Below are 23,416 nucleotides of genomic sequence, written 5' to 3'. Positions count from 1 at the left end.
CCCTGCTCTGAATCCAGCTCTCTGCGAAGGTTCTGGACAGATGGAGCGCTAGAGGACTGAGGTCTCTCTCTCTCTAGCCATGGAGTGGGACAGCATGGGCAATGCCAGGGCAGGATGCAGTCAGCCCATGTGCCTCCACCCTGTCCTCTATGGAGAGTCCCCATTCAGTCTCTTCGCTGCTGAGGATTAGCATCAGCGTAGTTCTGTGGACTAGGGGCCTGCTTCTCATTTATACGAAGGCCCTTTTGCCCCCCTCAGGCAGAATCCCGGGGCCTTAAATCTAATCCCAGCTGTTACATAGTGCCTGTCATCCATACATCTCAGAGCACTTTACAAAGGAGGTGAGTGTCATCACCCCCATTTTACAGATAGGGAAACTGAGGCACAGAGGGGGCTATGATTTTCCTAAGATCACTTAACAGGCCAGTGGCCAAGCCAGGACTAGAATGCTGGTCTACTGAGTCCCAGCCCAGGGCTCTAGCTGCTGACCATTGTTTGGGGTTTGTGTTCTCAGTTGTTTCAGGGTGTTGGTTATTGCTGCTGGTTGTAGCACACAGGAGCAGGTCTTCAACTTAGATCCAGCTGAACTGGCATTGTCTACAATGACTTTTCCAAGTCCTTCAAAAATACAGCTACACTGGCAATGTTAAGACCCGTATTCCCCCCAAGTGGGGCAGCTCCATTAGTGCTCGTGTGACCAATGGGTGACTGTATGTTACAGGTCCTCTTCTGAAGCCATCCCACCATGGCCATGAGTCTGTCACAACCCTGGGCAGGGCGATTTCTCCTTCGTTGTAGTAGTGTGTGCTTTTTTTGTTCTGGAGGTACCCAGTTCAAGCCCCCCTCTTGCTGCTATGATGGTGGCTGCTACACTGATGCTTGTGACAAATGTATGCTTGCCAGCATAGATGTAGTCAGTGAGGGCAGGACAAGGAGCAATGGGCTTAAATTACAGCGAGGGAGAGTTAGGTTGGCCATTAGGAAAAACTTCGTAAGGTGGGGCAGTGAAACACTGGAACAAATTACCTGGGAAGGTTGTGGACTCTCCCTCACTGCAGGTTTTTAAGTGCAGGTTAGACAAACACCTGTCGGGGCTGGTATAGATAATACTTAGTCCTGCCTCAGCACTATTGAGGTCCCTTCCAGTCTGACATTTCTATGATTCTATGCCCAGGAAGCAATGAGCTTTGCAGATCAGCCAGTCCTCAGGCCCTCCCACAAAGCTGTGCTCAGGCATGGTAAAATGACCCCAGAGGCCATGCAAGCTGCAGCATTGCTGAGTACTGTGGGATAGCGGCTCCTGGAGCCCCAGCATGCCACGGGAGGATATTGGCATGTGCAGAAATACTAAAAGCATCCCCCTGGGACAAGCACCACTGTGCAGATATAGCTATGAGCCGCGTCTGCCCCATCGCCATAGTGTTGGAGCACCTCACCTTCTTTAATGTGTTTATTCTTCCCTCCCCTGGGAGACAGGGCAGTGCCATCCTCCTCGCTGTACACGCAGGGAGTCGAGGAATAGAGACACTCAGCTGATGTCTAGCTCTGGTGCACACAGCAAATTTAGCTTTAATCTAGTTAGCACAGCTGCTGGAGCAGTGAAGTCATTTCAGCACAGCTAGCCCCTTGGGTAGTCACCCAGCATGATGCGGCTAGCACCCAGCTAGCTCAGGGTAGGGTTTCCCCCTGGGCAGGTACTCTCAGGATTGGCTCTGTTGTGAGGTAGCTGTCCCAGGAATATGAAGGAGGCTCAGGAAACACTGGCAGCTGGCCAGTTTGACGGGCTTTGGCGCATCCCACACAGCCTTTTTTTGGTACCTCAGAGGTGGCATCCCTTGCTTGGGCATATCTGCTCAAGCTGTGCTCATGCCCCGTGACTGCAGCATAGACAGAGCCTCAGTGACTGGCCTGAGGGCCCACAGGAAGTTTGTGGCAAAGCAGAGCCTGGAACACAGGTCTCCAAAGCCCCCAGCTTGTGACCTTACCATGGGTCCATCCCACCATTCTGATGTCTTCTCCAGATGTGCTCAAAGTGTGCAGGGACCAAGTGAGACTCAAAACAACTTATGCAGTCGATGGCCATCCCATGCTTCTTTCACTGCATGCAGGCACATCCCAAGCACTCAGTGTGGTTATTACATTTCATCAGAAAACCCCATGAAGCCTCCAGCCAAATATGCCATGGCGTACGTGGGGAAAACATCCATTCCTGATTCCTACCCGCAACAAGCGCCTGCCTGAAGCATGAGGTTTAATTAAGCGATAATATCATTGGCCCTCTGTTTTATGAGGCTATACTCCAATTCTTGAGTGGATAAACTGCAAGGCTGAAGGCAGAGTAGTTTATCACAACAAGGGAATCGGATTATTGCCAAGCAAAACAGAGGGGCAATGATATTTATCGCTATTAGCATACAAGGCAATCCATCTCTTCATTTTTTCCTTCCTTTGCTGGCAGGGTCAGGAAGAGAGATGTTTTCTTCTCCTTTATGCAACTGCAGCATGGGGGGCAAAATGAAGCCATGAAGGGTGAGCTAGAAGGTGTTGTTTTCATACCACTCATTTCAAACTAGGTCCCAACTATGACCCACCCAGCCCAGCAGATTTAGAGAATGTTGAAAATCTCACTGGGGGATCTGAATTCTGCTCTTCTGCATACTCATCAGATGAGCAGGGCGGCTTGTATCCTACTCTCAGCCCCAGTTCAGCAAAGCACTTGGGCATGTGCTTAATTTTAAATCAAGGAAGATTAAGCATGTGCTTAAATGGTTTGCTTGACAGGGATGTACTGCTGAATTGGGCCCTGTCTGCTGCCTTTGGGGATACATTGGCATGTGTGCACCTGACTGGGTTGAGCCTAAATAAATATGTCTTTAATAATCATCAAAATTAATTGGTATCCAAATCATACAGAATTTGATTTTACAGAACGTCTGCATAGGCGCGGCTGTGCTGGATGCTCCACACGTACAACATGCTGGCTTGGGCCCGGTTCATCACAGATATTTAGGCAGCTAATGAACCCCACTGAAATCCATGGCACCTAAATACCTTCGGGGGTCTAGGCCTTAGTGTCTGGCTGGCTCCAGTCACTTGAACAGCCTGCGGTTCCGTACAGCACATGAAGTCAGGGGGGAGAGGGTTGTGCTTGTGAAGTTGAAGGACCTGGGTTCACTTAAGCAAGAGGGTTCACTTAAGCAAGTTCACTGGCCTCCTAGGTTTGAAATTGGCCGATCTTGTTAGCTTGATTGAAATTGGCCAATCTCGTTAGCTGGGTTGGTGGTAGGAGGGGAAGGAGGGGAAACTTTCCCTGGCTTTAAATGACGGGGTAGGTGTTTGTAATGGACAAAGCCAGGGAGAGGATGGAGCAGATCTATAGCCGGTTTGTGCTGCCTACATGGCACAAAGGACTACATCGTCATCGTAACCAGCATTAATTTCCCTAGCACTGGGGGACTCCTCAGCCCGTATCAAGTCAGCATAGTCAACTCTTTGCAACCCCCATCTCAGGTTCAAGTGCAGGGGGCATGGTCAGAGCACCAGTGTATTCCAGCTATTGCCCACAACCAGAACAGCTCCCTTGGGGTTGCTCTAGTTTGTGCCAGTGGCCAAACTGGCCTTCTGCCAAGACCTACAATGAGGGGAATGCAAAAGGCACTTTAGCATTTCTTCCCTACCCCTGCCCCCACCCTGGGGCTTGCACTGAGTGCAATGCAGTCAGATCCAAGGATCAGGCCAAAGAGACAGACAATTAGTATTAGAGCTAGTTGGAAATTTTTCATCAAAACTTGTTTTTGAAGAAAAATGTCATTTTTGTTGAAAACCCCTATTTCAGGGCTTGCAGCCCAAGAACCAATGTCTGGATCCCAGGCAGCAGCTCTGCCCAGGAATTGATTCTTTTTAGTGAGATTAAGGCAGAGAACAAACTCCCCTGCTGCTCAACAGCTTCCCCCAAAAAGAAACTCCATAAAAGAACCTAACAGCTGTAGGGGATTTCCTCAAGGATGGAACCATTCTTGTACACTAAGAAAAAGGATCATATGCAATAGCGCCACCTGCTAATGTCCACAATAACAGTAGATTAGCTGCTCCAACATGCATAACAAATGCAGCCAAGCATCTGCAACTACTGCAATCACTGGAAGGTAGCTTATGTGACAACAATTTTTTAAAAAAGGCTCCAAATTTTGGCAATTATAGGTCTGGCTATATACTTCAGTACCAGGCAAATTGGTTGAAACTATAGTAAAGAACAGAATTATCAGACACATAGATGAACATGATTTGTTGGAGGGAAGTGTCAACATGGCTTTTTAAAAGGGAAATCATGCCTCTCCAATGCATTAGAATTCTTTGACGGGGTCAACAAACGTGGACAAAGGTGATCCAGGGCATATAGTGTATTTGGACTTTCAGAAAGCCTTTGACAAAGTTCATCACCAAAGGCTCTTAAGCAAAGTAAGTAGTCATGGGATAAGAGGGAAGGTCCTCTCACAGATCAGTAAACAGTTAAAAGGCAAGAAATAAAGGGTAGGAATAAATGGTCAGTTTTCAGAATGGAGAGAGGCAAATAGCTGTGTCCTCCAGGGGTCTGTACTGGAAAAAGGCTATACAACGAGGTGGCAAAGAATGCAGATGATATAAAATTACTCAAGATATTTAAGTCAAAAGCAGACTGAGAAGAGTTACAAAGGGATCTCTCACAACTCAGTGACTCGGCAACAAAATGGTAGATGAAAATCAATGTTGATAAATGTGAAGTAATGCACATTGGAAAACATAATCCCAACTATATAATCAAAATGAAATCAGCTGTTATGACTCAAGAACGAGATCTTGGAGTCATGGTGGATAGGTCTCTGAAATCATTCACTCAGTGTGTAGTGGCTGTCAATAAAGCTAGCAGAATGTTAGGAACCATTAGGAAGGGGATAGATAATGAGATAGAAAATATAATCCATTAGAGGGAGACATGATCCAGGCACCTAACCAGTATAGTAACTGTGGTCAGGTTGAAAGCGTGTGATGTCACTCGTCATTATTTGTCCGTTGTTATTCTCCTGATGAAAATGTTTCAGTCATTCAGCCAGGGAGCAGAAGCAATCCCATGGGATGTAGGCAGCCAATCACACATCCTGAATAGGGAAGAGTTACTTAGGTTGTAAGCATGTCAGGGAAATGTCCTTTTGTTCTGTCTTTGTACAGCGCCTCATACCATGGGGTCCTGAGCCAGGACTGGGCCTCTGGGGAGGGACCACAACAGGACTAATAGCTAATGATAACAAAGGAGTCAAAGAGGACAAATAATCCATAGGCTGAAAAGTATCCCTCCAAACCCATTGAAGGAACTCAGAAAAACAGCTGTGGCCCTTGATGAACATCAGGTTCATGGGGGCTAGGACCCCAGTCCTGTCATAAGATCCAAGCCCCTGTCTGGACCCCCTCTGGCTCCAATGGACCCTGTGCTGGTGTCCGACCAGGCTCAGTTCAGCCCGCTCTGCTCACAAAGGAGTCCAGGGGCTCCTCACAGTCTGCGCAGAGAGTTCCTCTCTGGTTCAGTTTAGTGCTGGGCCTGCACAATCCTTTTAACACCTCTCCATGCTGCAGTTGCAGGCAAGGGAGTGAATACTGAGTAGAGAAAGCTCCTGCCACTGGTGGGAAACAGGAAGCCAAGGGCAGCATTTGTATGCCTGGAACAAATTGTGTTGGGCCATTGGGGCTGCATCTCTTGATTTATTGAAGCACTTGCCCAAAAAGCACTCGAGCAGCAGGTCTCGGCCACTTTCCTAAAGAGATTTTAATGGCATGGCTAAAAAAACAAACAGAAAACCCCAGCAGAGGCAAGTCGGGGTAATAATAAAAATAATCACGACACAAGTTTTATTGCTAGCCCGAAGGATTCAGGCTGGATCCCGCTCTCCAGTGTGCGGCCTCCCTCTGTCAGAGTGCAGCCCTTCAGAGAAGCTTCCTAGAAGTAAGGCTTGGCTTTCTGCTCCATGAGCAATGGCCTGATTCTTCAAGAGGTGGTGCTGGCGTTGGCCCTGCTTGGGCTCAGCAATCAGGCCATGAGATAAATGGAGTGGATGGAGCGACAGCTTCCTGTTTAGAGACACTTTGGTGCCAGGTTTGGCAGAAGGTGGGTGGGACAAGGTAAAAGCCTCTTCCTGTCATGGCGGTTGGGGCAGGTGTCTTCACACAGGAGGAGCTTGTGGACTCCACCTCACCCAGAGGGAATTAAAACATGGACCCAAGGACCTGACCCAAAGCCCAGGAAAATGGGAGGGAGTTGCTCCATTGATCTCAATGGGCTTCGGATCAGGACCTCACAGAATGTTGAGGTGTAAAGAGAGAGAGACTCCACAGGAGTAAACTCAGAGTGGGGAAGGTTTTTTTTCCTGGGCTGCCTTGGAAGGACCCTTGTGGTGTCTCCTCTTCTTCAGGAGCACTGAGCTGGGTCACCGTTATGGTCATGTAGAGCTTGGTCAATAATCTTTGAGATTGTAGCACCAGAGGGAACATTGTTAGACCCTTCTTCCTGGTATTCTCCCTTCTCCAACATCCCATCCTAGCACCCTTGCCAGCGACTCCCCAACGCCCATTCCTACCTCCACTACCAAAGTCACCTTCCTCTGCAGAGCCAGATATGGGGCCCTTGCCAGGAGCATCTGGGACACGTCACTTAGTCAATTCCTCGCCATTGCTGGGGCCGTAGACACTGGCACACTTTGGTCTTCTTCTTTTCTGCCTGTGACAAAACAGTTTAGTCTCCTGGGGGCTGTGATACTTTGGTCTCGTTTCTGCTGTTGTGTGTCGGGGCCGGTGCTGGGTGGGGTTAGTGGCCTCTAATACACAGGCGGTCAGACTGGATATAATGCGGACATAATGCAGGGGTCCCTTCTGGCCTTAAGTTCTATGACTCTATGACTTTTTCCCACCTTACTCTGTGTATCCAACCATATCACTGCCAGTCACTATGAGTGCAGCCCTCTTACAACACTGTATCTGCCCTTTTACAAGAGCAGAGCCGGCCTAAACTTCCGGTGAAGAAATGGCCTTTTCATCCAAATGAAATTTCTGCAGGAAATGCTAATTTTGGACAGTTTCAGGGATTCGCAGCAAAAATCCGAAACTCAGAAAATGGTTTGATTGCCCAAAAGGAACAAATCTGGCCATCTCCCTGTGAATGAGGCATTTGGTTTGCTGGCAAACTCCCAAAACGGGGAGGAAATTTTTGATGAAAAGAAAAACGTCATTTTTGTTGACATTTTTGGTGGGAACAAAAATCCATTTCTTGACCAGCTCTGTATGAGCCTGATCTTCTCTCATCTACCCTGTCTCCCTCCACCTCAGTGCTAGGCCTCAGTCATGTGGCCCTCTTCTCTGAAGTCCCATGTACCTCACTCTTCTGGCTTCCACCCCACCTCACTGAGTGCTCCTGTTTTGTGACAGGCAATGTGTCTGGTGGCTTCATGTTCCCCTATGATGTCCCCCAGGGTTAATCTGTTACCAAAATCCCCAGGCAGTTTGCTTTGCATTTGGGCCTGAGTTTCAGGTAACTTTGCATTGTATCGGAATGGATTTTGCCAGTCATTGGACAAAGGAAGCAAGGGCAGGATGTGAGGGTGGATGCCCTTTGAGAGGAAACAGCTGCAGGCATGGAGGCATGATGACCAGCATGATTGATCCTCTCAGAGGATGATGGGGGGTTGTGCGGCTAAAACTGGTATCCTGGAGTCTTGAGTTCTAGTCCTGGATCTGCTGTGGGTTTCTTCTGAGTTACTTGATCGCTCTGGGTCTCAGTTCCCATCTATAAAATACAAATAATGACACTTTGTCTCCCACATCTTGTGTGCTCTGGAGGGGAGGGACTGTCTCTTACAATGTACGGTGTCTAGGACAATGGGGGCCTGGTCTGGGTTAGTGCTACATCAGACCATTAATAACCAACTTGGCTCAGTTCAGCGCACATGTCCTACGCTCCCCTGGCCTTTGGGACATTTTGGGGGAAACGCAGAGAGCTTTTATTTCAGAGGAAACCATGAAAAACTCATTCAGAGCCGAGGCTCGAAGGTCGGGAATCCAACATTTCCAGAAACACGCAATGCTTTTGCTGACCCAGAGGAAACCCATCCCATCCCCTCTCCCTCAGCTTGGCCCCTGTCCCTGTTGTTTTGCATGTCCCTGTGATGTTCTCCTGGTGTTCTGCTAGGTCACTCCAATCCTTGACTCTGGGAGCCAGCCTTACCCTGCTCTGCTGTGAGAACCCCCACTCCTGGGCTGTTCACGCACAGCCTCTAGCATGAGTAAGCTGCTCCCAGGTAGGTGAGTGAGCACTTTTGGCCAGCCGCTGCATGGATTGTGCAACCAAATGACACTAGCCAATATCTCCAGTCCCAGACACAACCCTTGGAGCCTCCAACTTGCAGTGTACAGTTATGCCTGCTAGATGCTGCAAGCTTATATGAGTTAGTCAATTTAACAAGGAAATTTATATGTACCAGGCTTGTTATCCCAAGGGGAGTCTCTGATACACTTCAAACCAAACGTACTGCTTCAGGTAGAATGAACAAATTTATTAACTACAAAAGATAGATTTTAAGTAATTATAAGTCAAAGCACGACACATCAGATTTGGTCAAATGAAATAAAAGCAAAATGCATTCTAAGTTGATCTTAACATTTTCAGTGCCCTTATAAACTTAGATGCTTCTCACCACAGGCTGGCTGGTTGCCCTTCAGCCAGGCTCTCCCCTTTGATCAGTGCTTCAGTCACTTGGTGATGGTGTCTGTAGATGGAAGTTGAAGAGAGAAGAGGAACAGCATGGCAAATCTCGCTCCCTTTTATCATGTTCTTTCTTCCCTCTTGGCTTTGCCCCCCCCATCCCTTCAGAGTCAGGTGAGCATTACCTCATCGCAGTCCCAAACTGACCAAGGGAAGGGGGGATGACTTACTGCAGAATCGAATAGATCCTTTGTTGCTGCCTAGGCCAGCGTCCTTTGTTCCTGTGAGGCTAGGCTGGGTTTGTCCCATACATGCCCTGATGAGGTGTGAACTGCCCCTCTGCTCCTGAAGAATTTTGCCTGGGCTTGTTTTAAGCCATGAGGACACGTTTTCAGCCTCACAACTATATACATGAAATTACAACCTGTAACATTACTATAACAACAATGCTCAGTGCATCATGAGCCTTCCGAAGACACCTGACATGACAAACTTTGCATTGTATACCACACAATCATATTATAAGGATGAACATGGGGGTGCAGGGTGTTCCCCTGAGGTACAGAGCGTCCCAGTCCCATTGCTAATGTCGATGGGACCGTGTGTGCATGTGTGTGAGAGAGCTGGCATAGTAAACACTGCACCACTGCAGCAGAATTGGAAATGAGCAGAAGCCTGTGGAGCTGCAGTAATGTTATGTGAAGTGAACGCACAGTCCAGCTCCTCCACATCATCTGTGACAGCAGCGAATGTTATCGGGCTGGACGATGGAGGGCTGGTGCCTGGGCAATGCTTCAGGGAAGGACGGCTGAAGGGTGGCTTGCCATGCAGCCGCCACCTGAGCTGCTGCTGTGGAGGCAGAGACAGGTATAAGGACATCTGTGCTTTGGGGATTGACTGGGATTCCTTTCTACTGCCCTGAGCAGAAGAATTGTGTCCCCATCGAAGTATTTCAGCCCTGAGGCCTGTGTGAGCTCTCACCCCATGTTATGCCATTGGCTCAGACCCCCATCTGCCCCAAAGCTATGTTTTGGAGGAGGGGTGGTGGTGGTGGTGAAGCCAGTAGTCACTTTAGCAATTCCTGGATCTTGGAGTGGAGAGAGTCCAGTTTGTTTCCTGACTCAAGCTAGAGCTACTCTAGCCTGGACTGACTTGTGACAGGCCCTTGTGGCCATCACACTGGTGGGGATTGCTGGAGCACAGTGTGTGCTGGTTATGCACTGTCCCACCCGTAGCATTCCCCTTCTAGCCCCCTGTGCCAGGTTGGGAGGGGTAGATTTGTAGTCCTGCTATGACTCTCAGACAGAGCAAAGGGGCCATAGTGGGGACCAGGATCAGGCTCATTAGGTTCAGTGCTGTTGCTTCTGACTGTACACTGGTGTGAGTTCAGCTTCAGACCCGCTACCTCCAATGTACGGCCGGCCCGTAACCTCCACTTTCAAAGCTATATAGAAGGCCCCTTATGCATTCCCGCCCGAGGGTGGAGCTGGGATACATGATTGTGGCTCTCCATGCCCCAGGCAGGACTACTTGGTCTTCATCATGAGACAAGCTCAGGATTCTAGGTAGGGTAATGATATAGGGGTGGGACCGATCAGGCTGCGGTGCTCTCCGGTGCCAGACCCACAAGCAGCTCCACCTTCCTAGCGAGGGCTCTGAGTCAGCGAGTTCACAGAATTTGGCTCGCAAGTAAAAGGGGCTTCACTTCACCAAGGAACATCCGCCCACCCCAGAGGACATACCCGAGCTCCTACCACAGCAAGTGGCTCCCTCTGCCTTGTGCCATGGGTAAACAGTGTTTCAACAGGTAGCCTAGAGCAGGACTCTCAACCTTTTTCTTTCTGAGTCCCTGCCAAGATACAATAAAAACTCCTTATAGGTCTGGGAGGGAGTGGGGGTTTGGGGCTCTGGACTTCAGTCACCAGCTGTCATGGGGGCTCTGGGCCAGGGGGAGGGCTTGGGGCTTCTGCCATGTGGGTTGCTGGGGTTTAGGGGAGAGCTTGGGGGTTTAGCCCCATGGGGGCATGAGGGCATAGGGGCTCTGGGCTTTAGACCTGCAGGGGTGCCAGGGCTCTGGGCCTCAGTCCCATGGCTTCATGCCCAGCTGTGATGCTGGAGCGCTGGGCTTTAGCCCCCATGGAGGGTGCTGGGGCTAGGGGCTCTGGGCTTCAGCTACTGCGTGGGGGGATCAAATGTAGGAGAGAATATTCCCCCCTCCCTCTTTTATGACTCTTTAAAGAGAAAAAACCTCACTTCTTTGCTAGATTGCAATTTCTGAAATGTTTTTTTTTTGGGGGGGGGGGGATAAAATGTCTGAGAATGCAGAAAACAGCATAAATATTTCATCAGCTGTCAGCTTTTCAAAGGAGTGAGATGAGTAACCTAATTCAATCAAACCCTGGGCTTTGAACTGCCGCCTCATTTCTAATAAATATGTTTTCAAAAATGGTAAATGAAAGAAAGGAACAGCTGTAAAAAAAGGGGACATTTGTTTTTGAATATCTGTGCCAGAGCAGAGCGTGGATCTCTGTGCTGTGGTGATAATGCGGGGGGTTTGGCATGTGTGGGAGAGAGGGGGATGTGAGCCGGGAATGCGGGCGGGGGAAGTTCTTCATAAACTCTTGAAATTTCTCTTTAATTTTTTTCATGGTGTTTAGTGCCTCAGGCATCAGCGAATGATTGAAGCATCCAGGACTGGTGACCATTAGAGATACTGGACTGGATTCACCATTGGCCTGGATTTGCTAGAGCTGTCCCAATGGTCTAACAAGAAAAAGACCCATTTGTAACTGGGATAAAAGTTACTGCCTGGAGAGACCTTGTGATATTCCCCTTCAGGGATCTGGCCTCCAGTGACCCTTTCAAGATCTTGTAGTCAGAGACATTTTATTCTTGACACTGTGGCTGGCAGAATATATATATTTTTGTTTTTCTGAAAAATGGCCCCTCGCTGCAAGTAACTTCACTGCCTCTGCACTGCTGGTGCCTCAGCTCCCCATGGTGCAGGCAGCCACACTGCTCCCGCACTGCTGGCATCTTGGCTCCCCCTTGTGGCAGGTAGCTGCACTGCCCCTGCACTGCCAGTGTCTCAGCTCCCCCAGTGCAGGTAGATGCCCTGCCCCTGCACTGCTGGTGCCTTAGCTCCCCCTTGGAGTGGAAGGGTGACGCGTTACGTCTCAGCTCCCCCGGTGCAGGTAGCTGCACTGCCCCTGCACTGCTGGCGTCTCGGCTCCTCTGGTGCAGGTAGCTGCACTGCCCCTGCACTGCTGGCGTCTCGGCTCCCCTGGTGCAGGTAGCTGCACTGCCCCTGCACTGCTGGCGTCTCGGCTCCCCCTGATGTGGTAGCTGCACTGCTGGCGTCTCGGCTCCTCTGGTGCAGGTAGCTGCACTGCCCCTGCACTGCTGGCGTCTCGGCTCCCCTGGTGCAGGTAGCTGCACTGCCCCTGCACTGCTGGCGTCTCGGCTCCCCTGGTGCAGGTAGCTGCACTGCCCCTGCACTGCTGGCGTCTCGGCTCCCCTGGTGCAGGTAGCTGCACTGCCCCTGCACTGCTGGCGTCTCGGCTCCCCTGGTGCAGGTAGCTGCACTGCCCCTGCACTGCTGGCGTCTCTGCTCCCCATGGTGCAGGTAGCTGCACTGCCCCTGCACTGCTGGCATCTCGGCTCCCCTGGTGCAGGTAGCTGCACTGCTCTCAACTCCTGTTATTTTTCAACTACTTTTATTTTTTCTTCACTGCACCAATTTTTGTGGTTATAAAACAGAAGCTTTTAAAGACGGTGCCGGCATTTTGTCTCTTTCTGCCCTGGGGACACATATCAGTGGCTGGATCAGAGAAATGATTCAAGACGTCCTCAGTGAGAAGAAGCCTGGAGCCTTGTACACCTGCCTCTGCCTGGCTGGAGAGCTGTCGTTTCACCACGGAACAGGTACATGCTGAGAGATGGCAGAAAGTGAGGAATAAACAACAGCACACAAAGCATCTCCTTCCTCCCCTCGAGTGCTGAGTCCCTTCCACATGAAACCTTCAATTTCCTCTTCTGTTACAAAGACACACGGTTGCTTTGCCTGCATTCCCCACACTGGCTGGTGAGACCCAGCGGGCTCTGCTAGGCCCTGCCGATTAGAACCACACTTCAGTGCTTTTCACTCTTTGATGCCTTTGCCCCCCCAACCCAGCCTTGCTTTGTGAGGGAAGAATGAAGGGGGACGAATAGGGTAGGTGGGAGTTCATCTGCAAGTGACAAGGGTTTTTCCCGATTAGGCTGCCCTGACAACCTTGGCTGGATTCTGCTCAGGACACCCCAGGCTGGAGTGGAAGAATGACTCAAGGAGACAGCAGAATTCCCTCACGTCAACTTGGGGTGGGAAAGTGCTGGGGGGGATCAGTGCAGGCTGGGTTCAGTTCTGGTAAAGAGACCCTCACTGATCTCTCTGCGCCTTTGTTGCGCCCACCCTTTTCCCCTCAAACCTGGGTGACCAGCCTGGCCTTCTGTGAATGCAGCCTTTGAGCTTCCAACCTGTGTGCGCCCCCCGCCCACACACAAACCTCACAGCCTTGCCCTTTGCACAGGCTCTGCATTGTGTAGCAGCCTGGGTCAGTGGCCAGGGCACTAGACTGGGGCTCAGGAGACCTGCGTGCTGTTCCTGGCTCTGCAAAGTGTTTCCACTTCCATCCGTTGTCTTGTCTATTTAGACTGGAAGCTCTTTGGAGTAGGTGCTGTCTCTCGTTACACATCTCTGCTGCACCTAACACAACGGGGCGCTGTGCATAGGTGGGGCTATGCTAATGTTAAGACTAATCAAGATACTTGCTGGCTTTTGACCCTCTTCCACATCTTCTGGGAATAGCTGGCCAGTCCTCACACCCTCTCCTGCTGGTGGTGGTGGGAGGGCTGGCCAGGAGAGTGGGGGATTTCACCCCTGCTCTGAGTCTTACCTGCTCTGTTACTCACCCTTCAAAATGCTCTGGGGCTGAGACCCAAGAATGGGGAATTTACATTCTGGGGCATTTCAGCTCCCGGATGTTTTAAAGGACCTGGGATCATGTGAGAGGGAGAAGAAAAAACGCAGCAAGCTGGCTTCAATGAACCAATCCTCTCAGAGGCTGCTGGGAGTGGGTGGAGCCTGGGAGTCTATATAAGCCAGATCCAGCTCATTCCAGATGCAGAGGAGGTGAGGTATCCAAGGAGCTGTGGTGCCAGGGGGAAAACAGTTCCAGAAAGGGGCAGGAGGAGAGGCAATCGTAGAAAAAAGGTACTGAGTTTGGAGAGCATGGGTCACTGGCTGCCTCCTTTGAACATTGGGACTGGCCTAAAGATAAGAAAATGTATTTGGAAATGGGATGAAAGAGTATGAGTGTGGATGATGATAAATGGAGTATGATACACCCCTCTGATAAGTACTATGCTGTCCCCTCTGGTCTCCTTTGCCTTGCACCTTTTCTGTGCTGGTCTGGTCATCCTGATGTTTGGTGCTACAGAACTGGGGGCTTAGCTGGAGGGATAAGTCACCTTAGTGATTGTCTGCTGATCTTCCTGGGGCTGGTGAGATACAACTGGGTTACCCACCCACAGAAAGGTTTAGAGTCCTGCTGCAGAAGATGCCAACAGGATTGGAGAAGAGGGAACAGCTCTCCCCTTGCTCTCCAAGGAAGCAAGACAGTCAGGTAGCTTCCCAATGGTAAAAAGCATCCAGCCTCTTCTCCCCACCATGTAGATAACACAAGGGCAAGAGGGAGGCTGGTGTGAAATCTCCTATTTTGGGCAACACTGGGGATTGAACAAGGGACCTAAAAGGCTGCATATCTGCAGCTTGAGCCAAAGCATCAGTTCCTGTAGCTGGTAGCTGCAAATGAACCACATCCTCTGTGGCCCAAGGCATGGTTGTGGACACAATACTCTCTAACAGTGGATAACATCTGCACTGCTAGGGAGAGGAAGAGCAGTCTCCCAGCATGTCTCCATGCTGACCTCCTTGAAGGCCTGATGGGAGCCAGCGGGGAGTGCATGGGCTTTCAGGCTCAGCAGCATTTGTTTATTTCCCTCCATGCAAAGCAGTAACAAAACCATTGATTTAAAGACTGCTTGTCTCCAGTAACTTCCTGTGAAGGAGCCTGATTCAACTGCTTAGCAGGGGAGACTCCCCCAGCACTGAAGCTCCCCTTCCCATGCCTACAGGAAGCCAAACTCTTCTCTGTGCTTTGTTTCCTTGGTGTTGGTTTGGGTGTGTGCATTTCCTTATGTAACCCTTCTGCCCGTCAGAGTTGGCAGCAACAAGGGCCGGGTTCAATATCTAGGGGTTCCATTCCAATAACACAATGCAAACCGGCTCGAGCCCCCACCCAGTGACCTGGGACAAATATATACCACCCCCGCTGGGCGCCTCCAAGAGGCAATACTTCCCCTCTCGCAAGCACATAGTCTGAGTGTAGCAAAAGTCTTTTAATAACAGAGAGAAACAATGTGGCATTATGTTGGGGAAACACCACCAACAGGATTCATAACACAACCCATGAGCAAAAACAACCCCACCCCAGGCAAATTGGGGCATGCCCTTTTCCCTTTGGTTCTTGAGTCCAGCAACCCCAAATCACCCAAAGTCCCAAAAGTCCAATGCCCCAAAAGTCTCTGTCCCTGGTCAGGGCAGCCCCAGAGTTCGAAAGTTTATCTGCGGAGCTTTACCTCCCAACCTGGGTGGAAATGGGACGGGGGTAAGAGGCACCTTACGTGATCTGAAGCTGACCTCCCCATAGCGGCGCTCCGCTCCGCCAGCCGCCCCACAAACTCCTTCGCTCAGCTGCGCTCCGCTCCGCCAGCCGCCCCACAAACTCCTTCGCTCAGCTGCGCTCCGCTCCGCCAGCCGCCCCACAAACTCCTTCGCTCAGCTGCGCTCCGCTCCGCCAGCCGCCCCACGAACTCCTTCGCTCAGCTGCGCTCCGCTCCGCCAGCCGCCCCACGAACTCCTTCGCTCAGCTGCGCTCCGCTCCGCCAGCCGCCCCACGAACTCCTTCACTCAGCTCCACGGCCCACAAGCAGCTCCTGCCATCCACACACTGCTCCGCGTCGAACTGCTTCACCAGCCGTCCCGCAAACTGCTCCACAATATATCTTCAGGCTCCCCCACTACTTAACACAACACTCAGTGATTTCAGCTCTTAGGTGAATTCAGCTTATAGTAGGGGAGCCCCAGTGCTGGTGCACTGTCAGCCCAAAGTGAGCTCAGCAGCCTATAACTAGACTTCTAATGAAATCAAAATTAGCTCTGATATTCCACAGTGGAGAGAGGAGGAAGTGCAATCAGCATGTAAGGCCCTCACCAAGGGGCCCATGCCACCAAGTATTAATACTTGTCCCCAGCCTCTCTCCATTCACACAGTTTTGGAACCCATGACCCTTGCCTAGCGAGTGCTACTTAGTTGATGGTGAATCCCTCCATCATAACAAAAGGCCACGTACAGTTCCAAGCACAGTTCCCATAATCAGGGTAATAACAATTTATTCTTCCTGCCCCAATAACAGAGACACTGGGGATCCCACAGCAGCCAAAGTGACCATTTGGGCAGCTATGGTCTCATTCTAGGCGTGGTGGGTGTGCCTATGCAAATGAGATCAGCCCCTGAAGTTCTTTTCCACAACTTGCCACACCTCACCACCAGATGTCAGGGTGGAGCTCATCCTGACACTGCTTACACTTACGTGAGTGAGAATTAATACATCACAATAAGAGGTGAGCGTGGGAGACCCTTTGCTTGTGTGCATGTCTCTGTTAATAACCTGTTGGAAATGCAGTAGCCCCAGAAATGAGAGAACCCCAAAAGAGAAATCCTAAGGAGAGCAGCATGCTCAGGTGGATGCCAGAGGAATGACAGCTAATACTGACTCAGCAATGCTGCAAAATCAAGAATCACCCCCAATTACACAGTCCTTGATGCAGGGATAAAATTCAAGAGATCCCACAGGAAAATTACCAGGGAAAATTCACCTGAGTAATGTTCTATTTATGCAGAGAAGGAAAGATGATCATGAGGTTAAAGCACAGGATTTGGAGGGGCGTTCTTAGGACTAGTCAAAACATATCCAAAGGAACACTTCCTCATCAGAAAATAGGGTTGTGTTGAAACAAATGCCAGTGATGTACTGTGACAGGAGATGTAGTCCAGCTGAGAAGCAAGGACCGTAGCAGAGGAAGGGTGAGTGTGAGGGAGCCAGAACTACAATGCACATGAGGTGCCCCGGTGGACTGTAGTCCAGTCAGGAAGTTGGGCCCAGATAGGAGAATGGGGGCATGTGGGAACCAGAACTACAACTCTCAGGAAGCCCCCTCACGACCCAGGTGGATGCAGAGATGAATGTTTCATTTTGGGGCCAAAAAAAACATGAAATGTTTTGAACTGGGACAAAATCATAAATATATGGGAATTTTGGGTGGGATGGAAATTCCACATTTTGATCAGTTGTCTTTGTTAGTCTGTATTCCAGCAGCATCTAGAGGTAAAACCAAGATGGGGCTCCAGCGTGCTTGGTGCTGTACAGACACAGAATGAACAAATGCACAAGTCCATGAGTCTGGATCTAATGCATCTGAAGGTGCTGAGACAGTTGGCTGATGTGATTGCAGAGCCAATGGCCATTATCTTTGAAAACTTGTGGCATTTGGGGGAGGTCCTGGATGATTGGAAAAAGGCGAATATAGTGCCCATCTTTAAAAAAAAAAAACGGAAGAAGAAGAATCTGGGGAACTACAGCCTCACCTCAGTCCCTGGAAAACTCATGGAGCAGGTCCTCAAGGAATCCATTTTGAAGCACCTGGAGGAGAGGAAAGTGATCAGGAACAGTCAACATGGATTCACCAAGGGCAAGTCATGCCTGGCCAACCTGATTGCCTTCTATGATAACTGGCTCTGTGGATATGGGGAAAGCAGTGGACGTGATATATCTTGACGTTAGCAAAGCTACAGTCTCCCACAGTATTCTTGCTGGAAATTTAAAAAAGTATGGATTGGATGAATGGACTATAAGGTAGATAGAAAGGCTAGATCATCAGGCTCAATGGGTAGTGATCAATGGCTCGATGTCTAGTTGGCAGCCAGCATCAAGTAGAGTGCCCCAGGGATTGGTCTTGGGGGGAGGTTTTGTTCAACATCTTCATTAATGATCTGGAAGATGGAATGGATTTCACCCTAAGAAAGTTCATGGATGACACTAAGCTGAGGGGAGAGGTAGATACATTGGAGGGTAGGGATAGGGTCCAGAGTGACCTAGACAAATTGGAGGATCGGGCCAAAAGAAATCTGAGGTCCAACAAGGACAAGTGCAGAGTCCTGCACTTAGGATGGAAGAATTCCATGCACTGCTACAGGCTGGGGACCGACTGGCTAAGCGGCAGTTCTGCAGAAAGGGACCTGGGATTACAGTGGATGAGAAGCTGGATATGAGTCAACAGTGTGCCCTTGTTGCCAAGAAGGCTAATGGGATATTCGGCTGCATTATTAGGAGCATTGCCAGCGGATCGAGGGAAGTGATTATTCCCCTCTATTCAGCACTGGTGAGGCCACATCTAGAGTACTGCATCCAGTTTTGGGCCCCCCACTACAGAAAGGATGTGGACAAATTGGACAGAGTCCAGCGGAGGGCAACAAAAATGATTAGGGGGCTGGGACACCAGACTTATGAGGAGAGACTGAGGGAACTGGACTAATTTAGTCTGCAGAAGAGAAGAGTGAGGGGGGATTTGATAGCAGCCTTCAGCTACCTGAATGCGGGTTCCAAAGAGGACAGAGCTCAGCTGTTCTCAGTGGTGGCAGATGACAGAACAAGAAACAATGGTCTGAAGTTGCAGTGGAGGAGGTCTAGGTTGGATATTAGGAAAAACTATTTCAGTGGGAGGGTGGTAAAGAACTAGAATGGGCAACCTAGGGAGGTGATGGAATCTCCCTCCTTAGAGATTTTTAAGGCCTGGCTTGACAAACTAGGACGATTTAGTTGGAGCAGGGGGTTGGACTAGATGACCTCCTGAGCTCTCTTCCAACCTAATCTTCTATGATTCTATGAAATGGTCCCTGCCTGAAAGAGTTTACAGTCAAAGATCCTGATTCATCAAAGCACTTAAGCATGTGTTTAACTTTAAGCAAACTTTTTAGTCTCCTTGAAGTTGATGGGATTTAAACATGAGTTTGTGCTTTGATGAGTAGGATTGGCTTGTGGAATCAGGGCCTTAGTAAGGAAGATTCTACTTTATCCCACAGCTTCACTGTGTGACCTGGGCTAAGTCACTTAGGCCCAGATTGTCAAAGGTATTTAGGTGCCTAACTCTGGAGTTAGGCGCCTAAATACTTTTGACAATCTGGGCATTAGGGCCAAATTTATAGTCTACTCACAGCTCACCCAAGATGGATGAAGCTGTGAGGTTATTTGGATTGTCTCATCTCAGCTGGAGAACACAATAAATCACAAGCTGAAAATAGCCCAAAGTAAGAAAATTCAACTAAAATGTTGACCATTTACCATAAAGCAAACCCAAGCCATGTAACATTCTTGTCATGAACAACTTTTCAGACTGATACAAGAAAAAGAGGACATTCAGTGGAACTGAAAAGCAGCTGACAGTAAATGTATGTACTATGAATCTATGTACTATGTCCCTACAGTTGCAATACTGAATCCCTCAAATCCCTTTGGGCACCAGAAATGTATTTTAATTCCAGGAAGCAATCGGGGCTGCTCATCAATGCTAACTTGCCCTCAGTCTTAATTACTATTGCTCCATGCACACAGGTTCCGATTAGTATCAAGTTTGGCTCAGGGCTCTCTTTAATAAGGACACAGTGAAGTGGCTGGAGAGTGCATAGGCTATTTCAGTCAGGCTCTGTTTCCTCTAGTCTGATAGCCACTCTCCTGTGCTTTCTAGCACCTCCAGAAGCAAGTGTAACCGCTCTAGGTCATCAGCAGGGTTTGATCCATAGATCATTAGCAACACTGCACTATATCACAGGAGCTGAAGAAGTAACTCAATTAGCTAATGGCAGTAGTAGGCTGTCATCCTCCATTTACACCAGGCAGTAGAGGGAGCACAGAACATACAGCTGCATTCCATAGGTATGGTTTTCCCAATCCAATTTTGATTCCAATAGCCTACAAGACTAATCTAGCTAAGGAAGGGTTAAATCTACTGCACCAGGCTACAAGCCAGCCCACCCGACAGTAGCTGAGGCTGCTTTCTGTAACTCTTCTTGTAGGGAGAAGGAGAATAGGGACATCATGTGAAAAATTACTGAACGTGCGAGAGAGCAGCACCAAACCATGATATTGCTTGAGGGAACCCTCTTGGGGAAGGCAGTCTAAGGAGACACGCCAGTCAACACTCTCATTATAGAAGCTGAGGGAAGCGACAGAGATCTGTTTCCATGTGTGGAGAGCTACATGGCGTCTCTATGGTGTGCGTGCAGTCAGCCGCGGGATTGTGGAAGCCACTGTAATGACTTTTTCTAAACGGTGCACTTCAATGTAAATAGCTCCATGCATAATTTAAGCCCCTTGTCGTTTACACTGAATAATTGTCTTTGCTTTCACTGCTGAGGAAAGGGGATGGGTTTCTTTGTTGGTTTTTAAAGTGTGACTTGGGCTCTGGGAAAGAGACCTTTAGGCTGGATTTTTCAAAACAGCCTATGGGGGTTAGGTGCTCAAATCCCATTGAGTTGGGTGCCTCACTCCCATAGACGCCATTGAAAACCCAAGCCTAGCTTTTGTTGAACTCCTCTCAGCTGTATTCTCTCCGGGAACAGTGCTGGTGGCTCCCCTTAAAATAACAAGCAGAGGGCCCCTTTAACCAGTAAATAAAGTATCTGTTTTGACATTCCATGAAACGTACAAAGCCAATCTGGAAGCAGAGTACAGCTCATCACCCCAATCTGCCTTCCCCGTGCTATGCTAATTTTTATAGCAATTACTGGCTGCTGTTTTCCATCTTGCTATAAATCAGAGGTGGTGGCTTGCCTGGGAAGGCAGAGTATGATAATCATGCAGGATGCACAGGGCTAAAATATGGGCTAATTTGCCACCTATGCATACACCCAGCATTTTGCTAGGGCCAAACTATTCACACTTGGGTGCATGCAGGTGTTGACTGAGGCCCGGCTCTGAGGTTATGGCTACATTGCACAAATATTACAGTAGTATGGAGCATACTCAGTGGTACACCCCCGCAGCATGGGTACAAATAGTAGTATAAACTGTGAGGCATGGCTTAGATGAGAAAAGCCATGCCTGAACCTCAGGGTACACTCCCTGCATACCCAAGCAGCACCTCCTCCATCTACACTGCTGTTCTCCCCCCACACAGCAAAGGCTCCAGCAGCCATGTAAAGCGAGGGAAGTGGGGAGGTAATGGAGAGGCTCTGGCAACTCCCCACTGCTGAAGCCTTTCTTCACTACCTCCCCCCTGCCAGAGCCTTTCACTGCTGCATGTACCTATACACCACAGTGGGAACACAGCCAGCTTTCCACTGCGGCGTGTAGCACCCTACAAGGCCTCGGAGAAGAGTGCCATCTACTCAATCATGAGCTCCTCCAGCAGCCTGGATGCTTCCTCTTGAGCTCCTGAGCAGGGCCCAACTTGCTGAGCTAGCTCAGCTCCCAGGCAGCACGGCTGCAGCCACAGGGATTTGTGTTTTCAGTATCATGACTTCACTCTTCAGACAGTCCCGGCCCTGTGTGACCCTGCACAGACAGGTTTCCTAATAACCAGTGCAGAGCAGACACAGAGATGGGGTGCCTGGACTTTACAGCACTGAGCTCCAATGTTCGGAGTCAACGTGTGTCTACCGGGGACCAGACTGATCTCTGATGCAGGTGCCATTCCACCGATGTACGAGACCCCATCTGGGTCTAAACGCGGGGAGGGATAGCTCAGTGGTTTGAGCACTGGCCTGCTAAACCCAGGGTTGTGAGTTCAATCCTTGAGGGGGCCATTTAGGGATCAGGGCAAAAATTGGGGATTGGTCCTGCTTTGAGCAGGGGGTTGGACTAGATGATCTCCTGAGGTCCCTTCCAATCCTGATATTCTATGATTCTATGATCACCCTCTGGGTCTGACATCCTTCGAGACCCATCACTCCATGACTACCAGCTCCTGGACTGGAGAATTTATGGTGTTAACAGCCATTTGAATTTGGGTCAAGTTGTGGGGGAGGTGCACTCCTAAGTCCCATTTCCCCTCTCAGTATTCCCCTACTCCCTTGAGGGACTTCTCCAGTGAAGGAGGACCGACCCCTGCTGCACCTAAAGCAAGGGAGTCCCGCTCCATGCATCCACCAGCAAGTGTCACTAGAAAGCATTTACAGTGATCACCATCAGTAATACAGTAGCAGTTGGGACAGATCTATGGTGCCAGGTGCTGGACAAAAAGACAATCTCTGCCCTGGAGAGTTACAAGACACAGATTTGAGGCATTCCTCTCTGTAACGGACCCTTCTTTCTTAAGGCTGTGCTTCAGCAAAGCACCTAAGGATGCACTTAACTTGCATAAGCTTATGTGCTGTGCTGAATCAGGGCCTTAGACGCCTACTGACCTCAGAACTGCACCATCTGGTCAGTGCTGTCGTGTGTTAATGAGCTCCTGAGACTTGTATACCTCTTCAGACTGGTCAGCCTTACCCATTCCCGTAGCTCACGGCAAAATCCCTTCTGGGTGGGGGAGAGGGCATCATCTCTTCTCCCACTCCTTCTCTTTTTGTGTCTGTGACTCCTTCCCTTGATAACAGCCGAAGCACAAGGCTAGGGCTGTGGGGTCTCCTGTTCTGCTCCAATCCCATTGCAGGCCCCAGCTGGTCTATTTTTAGAGTTGCTGTGTCTTGCTGTTGTCTCTTTCTCCTTTCACAGAGGGTCAGGGAGAGTTCAGCCTTCCATCTGAGGGGCAGGCGGGTGCTGGAGGGCATGCTGAGGAGAACAGTGTCTCAAATAACTCATTGAGAAATGAGACTTCCTCTTGGCATGGACTTGCTCCCCAGAGCCCAGCACTCACTGCTCAGGTGGGAAGCCTGCACAGCAGAAGGTGGCCCCTGAGTTCTACAATGCAGCCCATGGCCGTGTCCTCCTTTTAATAAGTAGGCATGGCTAACACAGATTACAGGCCCCAGCATGCACTGTGCCATCCTCATCCAAGCAGCTTCACACATTGCATCCTGGGAGTCGTAGTCTTTACAAGCCACTAGGAAAGTGAGGGGCGGGGGGGCTGTCTCAGTTGCTGCTTATTAAGAGTGGCCTGCAGGTTCCTGGTAAATTGTCTCTGCCACTTTTCTTTGGACAAAAGTTGGGGGCCAGGCCCTAAGAAAGACCTGTTCTGTGCAGGTATTATTGTGGTCTGCTTGCCGCTCTGGGGGCTTTAGAATAGTAGCTCCCAGCAGCATAGAGATTGGGGAAATTGAAGCTGAAACTACCTAGGTTCAAGTCCTGATGCCACCAACCCATCCAGGTGTGGCAGACTCCACTGTGCTGGGTGCTGTACAGACACAGAACAGCCAGTCCCTGCACTAAAGAGCTTATAGTCTCACTAGATATGGAGGGAGGCCCTTCCCAGGGGACAGTTTTCCACTGAATGCATCCGATGAAGTGAGCTGTAGCTCATGAAAGCTTATGCTCAAATAAATTGTTAGTCTCTAGGGTGCCACAAGTACTCCTTTTCTTTTAGCAGAGATTATAGCT

Source organism: Lepidochelys kempii, chromosome 10 (assembly GCF_965140285.1).
Source record: "Lepidochelys kempii isolate rLepKem1 chromosome 10, rLepKem1.hap1, whole genome shotgun sequence".
Lineage (NCBI taxonomy): Eukaryota > Metazoa > Chordata > Testudines > Cheloniidae > Lepidochelys > Lepidochelys kempii.
Note: the sequence above shows the minus strand (reverse complement) of the source record.